This window comes from Montipora capricornis, chromosome 4 (genome assembly GCF_036669925.1).
Source record: "Montipora capricornis isolate CH-2021 chromosome 4, ASM3666992v2, whole genome shotgun sequence".
In the NCBI taxonomy this organism is placed as follows: domain Eukaryota; kingdom Metazoa; phylum Cnidaria; class Anthozoa; order Scleractinia; family Acroporidae; genus Montipora; species Montipora capricornis.
In genome coordinates this window covers 2,904,381-2,914,380 of record NC_090886.1, presented here as the reverse complement: position 1 = coordinate 2,914,380, position 10,000 = coordinate 2,904,381, and the positions used below count along the sequence as shown (strand labels likewise).

The 10,000-nt window shown below is 38.7% G+C and overlaps 1 protein-coding gene across 1 annotated transcript in view; it reads right to left on the bottom strand.

Annotated features, from left to right (window-relative positions):
• The window catches only part of LOC138045206 (peroxidasin-like), a 13,561-nt gene extending 10,427 nt beyond the window's left edge, over positions 1–3,134 (bottom strand). Inside the window, exon 1 of the mRNA XM_068891619.1 lies at positions 3,021–3,134. The gene's annotated coding sequence lies outside the window, so the exon portion shown is untranslated. The remainder of the gene's footprint in view (positions 1–3,020) is intronic.
• Between the last annotated feature and the right edge of the window lie 6,866 nt (positions 3,135–10,000).

The following is a 10,000-nucleotide window of genomic DNA, read 5'->3' as shown; positions in this document are numbered from 1 at the left end:
GTCCCCAATTACCGCTCCAGCGCTAGAACGACTAGACACTTACTCATAAAGTTCCCTCTTCCTTCCCTAGTTAAAATGGTTTGGTGAGCATGTGACGTAAAATTAGCTACATCGACTTTGTTGTGAAAACAATCAGGTAGATTATTCAAAGAAAACAAAAACTTAAATGCATCGCGACTGTGTAATTGCTGAAACATGGCAGAATTATGATCAAAACCGTCTTCATCCATTCGCACTCTAAGACATCTATCTGTCTTGCTTATGTATTCAGCATGACGTCGGCTTTATCTCGAAAACGTTTGTTCACTCGAACAACCGGCGCAACTTTATTCGACTGAAAATTTTTCATTAGATATGAATAGATGGATGTCAAAAGAAAAAAAAGACAAATAAGGTGGCTGGTGTTGGTCTAGCCCCTTTTTGCTAAGCAACTCCTTGGGATGAGAGCGGACGTCAGCCTGTAAAGGCGCCTCTGGCAATCCCTGTGAGTCTCTATTTGATCTCACCCACCAACCCAACCCAATCCACATGAATGTGAAAGGAGGACAGACACAACATCAAGGGCCTCCCACTATTCTTCACGAAGATTGTGTGGGTTCTTTAAAGTGCGCAGTGACTATGATTAAAAAAATCACTTTCTTTTTTTCTTCAGATTTTGAAAATATGTTTGCTTAACACCTGACTGATAAAATTTTGAGCTCATTTCGATTTTATCCAAAGGCTGCTTACTTTGAGTGCAAGTTTTGGATTTCACGGTCCGCCATTATTCACCTTTAGAACTGACCGATTCAATGGACCTCAGAGGGTTGGATCTAGAGAAAAGTGACGTCATTTACTCACCAGCTTAAACGTAGCCTATTATATTCTCAAAACACGAGTTTAAAAATCTGAAAGCCCAAAATTCCCGTTCTGCATCAGTTAATTAATTCATTTGCGTACCGATTCTTTGATGTCATTTTCTCCTCGATCCAGCTCTCTCAAGATTTTAAAGTCAGTAATGATGGACCAGTAAATAGGAAAATTCCAGTTAAAACAAACACGTGTCTTTTTGAAATCAAAGCTTAAAACTTGGGCTACAGTCTGTTGCCCAGTATCCGATCGGCACCAGTACCCGGCCAGTTAAAAAAATAATTTCAATTTTTGCAACGCCCTTATTAGTTTACGGACAACGAAGTATACCGGAAGGAAAGTGAACATTTAAGCTTTGAGAGGCAAGTTTTGGCGGGCTCTAAGCTGTGGGATCATTCGCAGAAGGCGCCGTTCTGTTCAGGAGAGTGAAATTTCCATGGTAATATTTACGCTTTTCACTGCGCAGTAAAACTATCCCCGTTGAAGAAATGGCCTGTAAATCACGATGTCTTTTAATTAAGGAACCTTTCGATAGTTTTAGAATAAAAGTTGTGATGAAAAACCGACGTTTCGACGCATCCTGCGTCATTTTCAAGGTAGGTTAGAATAAACTTGAGTCAGAAATGAATAAATTCAAAGTTCGTACAATCCTCTAGGGAGATGTCCGTATTGTTCAGCCTATTGAAAATTTTTGCCTTCAGTGAGTCTGATTGGAGTTTGGCGATGGTTTTAGATCCTTAATATACAACATCTCATTTACCGATGTTTACAGTGAGTATTCTAAAAGAATTCTAACTACTTAATAACCGAGAGTGAGGTCGTTACAGCAAAATCTCAAACTGAGGCATTGCCGTATTGACTGAGCGACAGCGAGGTTAATACAGCTAGGCCAAGGTTTGAGATTTTGCTGTAACGACCGAACGGTCGAGGTTATTAAGTTGTTTTTTTTGTGTGTGTGGCTAACAGAATGGCAACAAATAAGAAAAAACTAATTTCCATAATCTGTAATCGGCCCGTGGGCATTACGGGAGAATAATGCCCCGGCGCTTAGCTGCTCTTAGCCAATCACAGCATGTGTTATATCTGCCAGAAACACTAGTCATATAATAAAAGTAGTTAAAGCATACTTCAATTCTTCCTGAAATGTACTGTTTCTATAATAAAAGAGACCAGAATTAACAACAAATTTTTCACTAAGCGTGCGTTTTTTGTTTACGGTGCAACAATCATTGTACAAGCCGCAGTCTTGCAGTTAACATAGTTTAAATCCAAAGAGAAAGGAGGATTGATTTTTTGGTCATAGAGAAGATGTGAAAGCCTCTAACCATTTTCAGTTGAAACTACTAGGACAGCACTTTCTACTGAGTTATTCTTTAAGACCCCGAATGTCGGTCCGATTGGGGTTTCAACCTGCGATTTGCCGCTCGAAAAAGGCCCGACGATCAACGAACTGAGCCACTACTCCTCGGTAGCTCGGAAATACTATAACTATATACTATATCCTATGATATCGAGTTTCCAAGCAAACAAACGTCGGAACCAAAACGACGAATAAAATTAAGAGAACTAGAAAACATTGTAATAATCGTCAAGGACATAAATGGAGTTTAGTATAGTTTTAAGCATGAGATAAATGCATCCATAAGACACCAGGGAGGCAACGAAATACTTGGTTTAATCGATGTTATATAGATCTGGGAATTTATTTCATCACTGGCATTTCGTCAAACTCAAGAATTATCTTGCTGCTTACCGTGAGAGTCAGGATGGCTGTAAATCAACTTTATGCTATCAATTTACCGAGTTCTTCCAGTTGGCAAATTGTAGGAACGCCTTAGTACAATAAAAGGGATAGCCAGGACAAAGAATGTGTACAACACGGAAAACCAGTGCGTTACATTATTCACAAGAAAACTATTTGGGGTAAAAAAGGGCCTTTATTTTGCGACGAAAAACTGTGAAAAGTGAAAACGCCGAATACCGGCTTCATTGCAATTATTTTCATAAAAAAGAACCTTACTCGAAAATGCAAACTCAAAAGTCAGTGTAGTACACCACCTGTTATTTTTCGTAAGTTAATAAATTTCTGCCATAAGGAACGCAAGCAAGTAAATTTATAAAACGGTGCATCGGTAACAGTGAAAACTACATATATTTTTGGTATAACTTACCGGTTTTAACTTGAAGTAGTAGCTCGACAGCGGTACAGGAGTTATCCTTGAAGTGTGCTATATCTGTCTGGCCCTGCAGGCGAGCTATTGCGAAAAACCCAGCACTGTTCCAGCTTTTTATACGATCGGATGTTTGAGAGGTAACCACTTAAGTCAATAATTAATGAGTAAGTTTTGTTCAAAGTTCTTGTGGCTGATATCTGCCCTTCAGAGTTCTGGCTTTGTACTTCAACCGACCTCACGTAATGCGGCACCGAATCTATAAAAGCAATATTTAGTTTATTTTTTCAATGACGAAATAAGGATTAAGTTCCTTTGTCTTAGTTTCGGATAATAAACTTTGTGAAACAATGACTAGTTTTACTAACTGACCTTTTCGTGAATAATTTTTGTGGGAGAAGTACTAAATATAAGCTCGCTCCTACTCTGTTTCTGGAGTTGATTTTTGTCGATTGCAATCAAAATAACTTATAGGAGTAGTTCAATGAAGGCTATGAAGTCCCTGAAATCTGACGAAAGAGTTATTTGTTACGCAAGTGTAACTGAGACGCAAGATCGATGTCCTTTTGTTCTTTTCACCGCATTGTGTGTCCAGGAATTTACGCGGAGATAACTTCCCTTTTGGGCGTTGGTAATAATTCACGCAAAGATCATTAATACACTCTTAGACATATAGTATTATCCAGTATTGACGCAACTACTCACGGAAAAAATGAAACAGAGAACTGAAGCAGAGGTCTCTTTGTCCACGAAGAGCGAAATCCGCCCATGACATTTTTTTTCTTAATTTGTCACAACGGTTGCAACTCTATAGAGCGTTCACCCTTTCAGATCTGTATCTGTGGATAGTTTAAAATTTCCGTGTTGTGATGCAATGTCAGTGTTTTTTAATTGATATTTTTTAAATTGCAGTCTTTAAAATATACTTTTGGAGACCTGACATTTTTGCGAATCCCTCTTTTATCTCCCTGTTGGACACCGTCGGATCCTTGGCGTAAAAGTCAAGAAGAGATACAATTTAATGAGAAAAACAATGACTGCGTATATTTTGCAATTTTTGGCACATTCCTTCCCTTTTCAGAAAATCTGCTGAACAATGTAAAATGAACAATCGCATGTTCCACGCACGTTATCATGTACCTAAAGCCGGAGAGTGAACTTCCGTCGGGTTGAAAGAGTTTTCCTCTTTGCGTGTTTCCTTTATCTAGTTGATAACGATCACTTGACAGTGATGTGATATATGAAGGTAAAGGGACTCTCATGTTTTTTTCCTTGGGATGTAATCTGCGGTTGACTTAGTCATCCTCTGACACCAACACTTACGGTGAGCCCGGACAACATGTGAAGTATCATGTGGGGATTCGATTGTTAAGTAACCGCCGCGCACGCTCAACACAGCGAGTTTCGACTCATGGCAGAAGTCTCTTTTCCCGAACTCGTTAGCAAGACAAACGCAAAAGAAAACGGACCTATGCTTGCAGCGAAACCAACAGTCATCAAGGTAGGATAAACAGTGAAATCAAGCGTGACAAGCATCTGTGGAATAGAGGTGAACTGGAAGTCGAAGTTTCTTTTGCTTTCTCTGTGAAATGGCAAAAAGGCCGAAAAACTGAAGGCGAGACGACTTCATTGCGAAATACTTACGGTGATACGCTGGTATCACGTGCCCAAAGAGCCAATTTTAATTTTTTTTCTTTCAAGTTTGAAACCAAGTTTCTCCCGCTACTTCTAGCTTGTAGGAGTTCAACGTCACCGGTGAATCGTTCAGGTGAACTTCCGTCGGGTTGACAGGCATTAGACTACGAGCAGTTCCTCTTTCGCCACCAAGTTCACTTATAATAGTCAGAGGAGAAGGCGGCACGCCAAAAAAATGGCAGCGCGAAACTAAATTCCAATTTTCGTGCCTGTCTTCTTCTCGCGCTTGACTTACTGAGCGGCGAAACAGGGATTCTCGAAGTTAACACGGGCATCATTGGGACAGACATCGACCGGAATAGCTGGAGTTAGTCGAAGCTTCTTTTGCCTTCTATGTGAAATGGCAGAGAGGCCGAAAAACTGAAGGCGTGACCACTTCATTGCAAAATACTTAATAACACATTTTCCGTACTCACTTCTTAAAACTAGGGAAGCTAAAAAAACTTCACATATGCCAAGACATATGAGTTATATCAATAAATATCAGGGAAACAACTCGCGCTACGACATATGTTTTTTTATTTATTTTTCTTTATTAGTTTTTATTCATGATATGGTCTCACAGATCGAAAAAACCACCAGGGTGTGAAGACACTTCGTTATCAATCATATACATAAGCAGCCCATACAATCTACTGTATCGCCTAATATATTGCACAGTCAGATGTCGCAAAACCACCAAATTTATCAAGCGTACATTGCTGTTTTGTTTGTTTTTTCTTGAGGTGTGCTTAATCAAGTTTTGGAGATGATGCTGATCAGTTTCAACCTTTAACTAATTTCTTTGACGATACTTCTTTGTGATAAAGTAACTACACTGTTGGTGTTGTGTACACCATTGATATAACTTAACGCCGGTTCATGATATTTTATCATCACGCTTCAAGTCAACCATGCATGCTTCAGTGAAGTATCGTGGTCAATCGAGTGCGATAAACGCATGACTTGCGATTTCAGTTACAATCGTTATTTGTTCATTAATTGTTCACCGCATCAATATGGACTCCTCGAATTGAACGATGCCAATTATTACTCAGTGTATCGTCTTGTTTGCGATAATAAATTGTTTGTGATGTTTGCTTATTCAAGTTTGTTGTTAGTTAACAAGCTTGTTTACATAAAAAGTTCATTGAAAGCAATGTAAAACTTGTCAATCTTTCGACTACGTTTGACCTATTTCCTGTAAGGTGGCGAAAAGTGATCGATAGTCTCACGACTGCATGAACTAAATTATACGTCTCCGTGCTTCGAGCGCGTCGTTTTTGCTAGTTTCTACGCTTTCGCACTGCAGAGTTATCATCTGCGCAAGCGAAATCCCTATCATAATCAAAGCAAATAAAAGCTCCCCTTTACTTTATTTCCTCCCGTTTTCAATTGAAATTCCTACTGATCTTGGTGCAATATATTTAACTGTGCTAAGGCATCGAGTATCGTGAAAGAGTATGGCCTTCACCATTGCATTCCACACTCTAAACACATACACACAGCGTCGGAGATCAACCCCCACGCCCCCTAAAAAGTTTGTTTAACGTTGTTTCGTTGAATTTTATTCGTTATTTCGATGACATAAGAACGCTCGACCCTGCACTCTATCTAAATTCTTGTTTTATCGTGCACATTTGGCGCTTGCTGTCTCGTAGATTAGTTGGACTTTGAACGAGGCAAAAGTAAGTTAACGCGAAGCATCCCTGAGTCGTGTCCAGGAATTACGTATCTTTTAAATTAATTTGAGGTAACACAGACCGCCGATTATTATATCTTGAGACAGTTATGTTTTAGAAGATTGTTAAGGTATTTCGGTGCGCAGAATCAATAAACAATTTTGTAGATAGGCGCACATTAATTTCTGTATTGGGAAAATGGGAAAATAGAGCTAGGCAGGAGCTGAGTGTGGTTGAAAAACGAAAAATCGCTTATGCAACAATGGAAACGTGGGAGTAGTAAGACTTCAGAACCGTTTAGGAAAACCTTAAAAAGATAGGATTGTTAAAAGATATAAAAAAAGAAAGAGCAGAAACACATAGCGCGGTGTCACTTGAAAAATGCAATGTCACCGGCTGTACATACTTTGTTCGTGACGTTGTCCTGTGAGACTATAGTGAACGCTGCTGAATCGAAACTAATTCAACTTGTTTCAAAAAGAAATAACCGGCGATTAAAGGTCGGTTCAAGGTGAAAATATTTAAGTATAGAATTCTGACCTCATGCGTTTCACCAACTTTTGATAACAAGGTACAGTGAAAGGACTATTTCTAAGTCGGTTGACAGAAGTAAAAAAACGCAAAGTTCAAGACTCGATCAAGACAGTCCAACACCGCCGGGGTTTCGGCTTTCCTTTGCCTTCCTCTTTAATTGTAAGATATTGCAGTTACTTTGTTATCAGAGGAAAAAATTTTCGTGGAAAGAAACGACACCTGCTTTGTTGGGCTCAATCCAGATATTCGTAAAGAACGCTGGTGATGCCGATTATGCAGCAATCAAATTGAGCCTAGTGTTTTTTTCAGTATTGACCATACGCGAAGTCTTAAACCAGAAAAAATATAGGCCTAAACGAAATTCAGTTTTAATTCTGATGGTAATGAAATTACAGATCCAGTTGAGATCCCTGATAGTTTCTATAATATTTCTCCTTTATCGGCCCAAATATAGCAAGGGACATGAAGTCTTTCTCATCACATCATCTCTCAATCTACCTTCTTAGCTGATCCGCTACTGCCGATGGCACAGGATGAGATTATTGATATTGCTCAAACTTTTCAATATCAGGCAAGGCCGTTGGCTTTGATAATATTGCGGTGTCTTTTCAACAATCTATTAATATATCATCTGGGAACCTCTGGTTCATCAGTATCGTCAACCTGTCGATTACTCACAGCATTGTTGGCTGATCAAATGAAAACTGCTCGCTTGATTTACCGTCCATTTTTTTAAAGCTGATGATGATCCGTTTTTGTTTGTTAATTATTGTTCTGTTTCTCTTTTAAAAGATTAAAACTTGGAAATGGTCCCATTTTATGTTGTGACCTGTTTTTACCGCGTGATCTGCAATCGCGGACTTTTGACTGATCCCATTTGAAATGATCTTTTTTACCGTCACGTAAGCGACGTTTCGTTTTACCAATGTAAAACTCATACGAAACGTCAAGTCAAAAGTAACATGCCCTTTATCATTATGTTTGTAGCCGCTTGTTGTTTTAAGTTTTTGATCATGTACGCTCGGTCATGTTACTGAGGAGGTTTTATCTTCTTTTAGACCCGAGACCCTGCCGCCTTTCCTGTCATTTTTCTTCCCTCTTCCTAAAATTAATCATTCTAGTTGTTGTATCATAATATGGAAAAATAAACAAATAAATTTATAAGTAAATAAATGACTTTTTATGATGATAACAAATACACGTCGTTTGCTAAAGCCAAAAAGGGATCGTATTGGAAACTACTAAAACTACTGACTTTTTACTCTTCAATAATGTTCCAGAACGCGAGAAGGAAACCGGCATCAATTGTCATAGGCTTCCGCTGAATACAACTCTTTTGAAACCGTCACGGAGTTGAGAACATTATTTGACAGTGGATGGACTTTTGCAGTCCGATTAATTTTTGAAAAGAATCATGCTAAATACCCATTTTGTTTTACTCGTCAGAAAATACAGAAATTTCGAGAGGTTTTAATTGAATGTTGTGCAGAGATCAATATTTACAGGAGAACTTGATATTAAAATAAAAGCAATGAACTATGTAATTGTAATTTTTTCAGGAGTGATTCAGCAAAGTCAACAGGTGCAACTTTCCTTACACTGATTTCCGTCTCGAACCTTAATTTTTATGTGAAGTCTGTGGCTGAATAATCCGCGAGATTATTCCAAATGTTTCGCACTGTTTGCTTGATGTTGTTATTTTTGAGCGTTCTTTAATGGAAGGTTGGTTGAGATCTCCGCGGGACCAAGTGACAGTAATATATATATTTTTTTTCATCACCAACTATGCCCACAAAGTAAAAACGTCCAATATAATTTGGTACTGTAATTTCAAATTGTTGCTTTGATGAGTGCAGTACGATCATATTTCTTCTTTGAAGCTTAAGTCACATTCATAATTGCGCTGACCTAAAATATTAACACTTCAAATTTCCTTCACATACAGTTTCTCCTTTAAAAACTTTGCCTTACGTGAGGATATATATGATTGCTGTAATCAAAGTAAAGAGAGGAAGGTTCTACTTAGTAGTATTTATAAGTTGCATCTTTAGGAGCTGTGTAATATTATTTGTAACAATTGCTGTTTTACAACCAGCAGACTATTGGTTAAGTAGTACCAAGACCTATAGGTTGTTATGATATTTAACGCAGCTTAGTGCGAACTTAGCTTCGAGTAATTCGGCCCAAAGAGGGACTGGACTATTAATTTGCAAATCTAGCCTGAGTGCCCTAGGAACTGGACGCGATGCAGCTTCCCTAAAGATGTCACGGTGGTGTGTCAAACATGACTGGAGACACCCAAAGCACTGCTCAAAAGATGCTACGTTGGGAACCTAGAGATGAAAGAAGGCTCTGTTAGCCGTGGTGCCGCTGTCAACGACGCTGAGGGGCTGAAACCCTGTTAAAAAGAGAGAAATGTGGTACCTTTGCTGGCAAGAATCACCGATTACTGAAGTCCAGTACTTACTATATAACTATCGACTGTGATTTTTGTACGGACTAAATAATTCATCGACATGACACAACACAATTAAAGACTATAAGTCAACTTGCTCTGACGGAGGGCTTGTGCTCGAAATGTCGGCTCACAAATTGTTCCTGACGATGGGTAATTCAACTTTATAAACTGGTTTGATATTTAGAGGTTTTATATTCAATTTCTCCCCCATCTTATAATCAATTGTTCTTTAAACAAATCTTTCATCAGGGTTTGTTGGTCTCGACTCGTTGCATTTATTGATCAATGTCGGACCGCATTAATCCTTACCCCAGTTTGGTACTGTATCACCAGGAGTCAAAATGTATGTTTCAGTTATGCCCCACTATGCATGAAACTCTCAATGTTGGAGTTTTGAAATCGCATGCGATTGAAGCCAATGAAAAACTGATCGATTCGGAAGTACTCATATATTGGACCTGGAAAGCGGTTATACTCCAAATGGACAATCTGCATCATTCTATTTATATATCATGCTAGATCATCCCCGCAACCCTACCATTCAGTATACAGGAAAAACTGCGGCCACATTTTTAATGCAGTCAATAATCGCGAACTGTTTCAATCTAACTAAAAGGGCCGCATGCAGACTT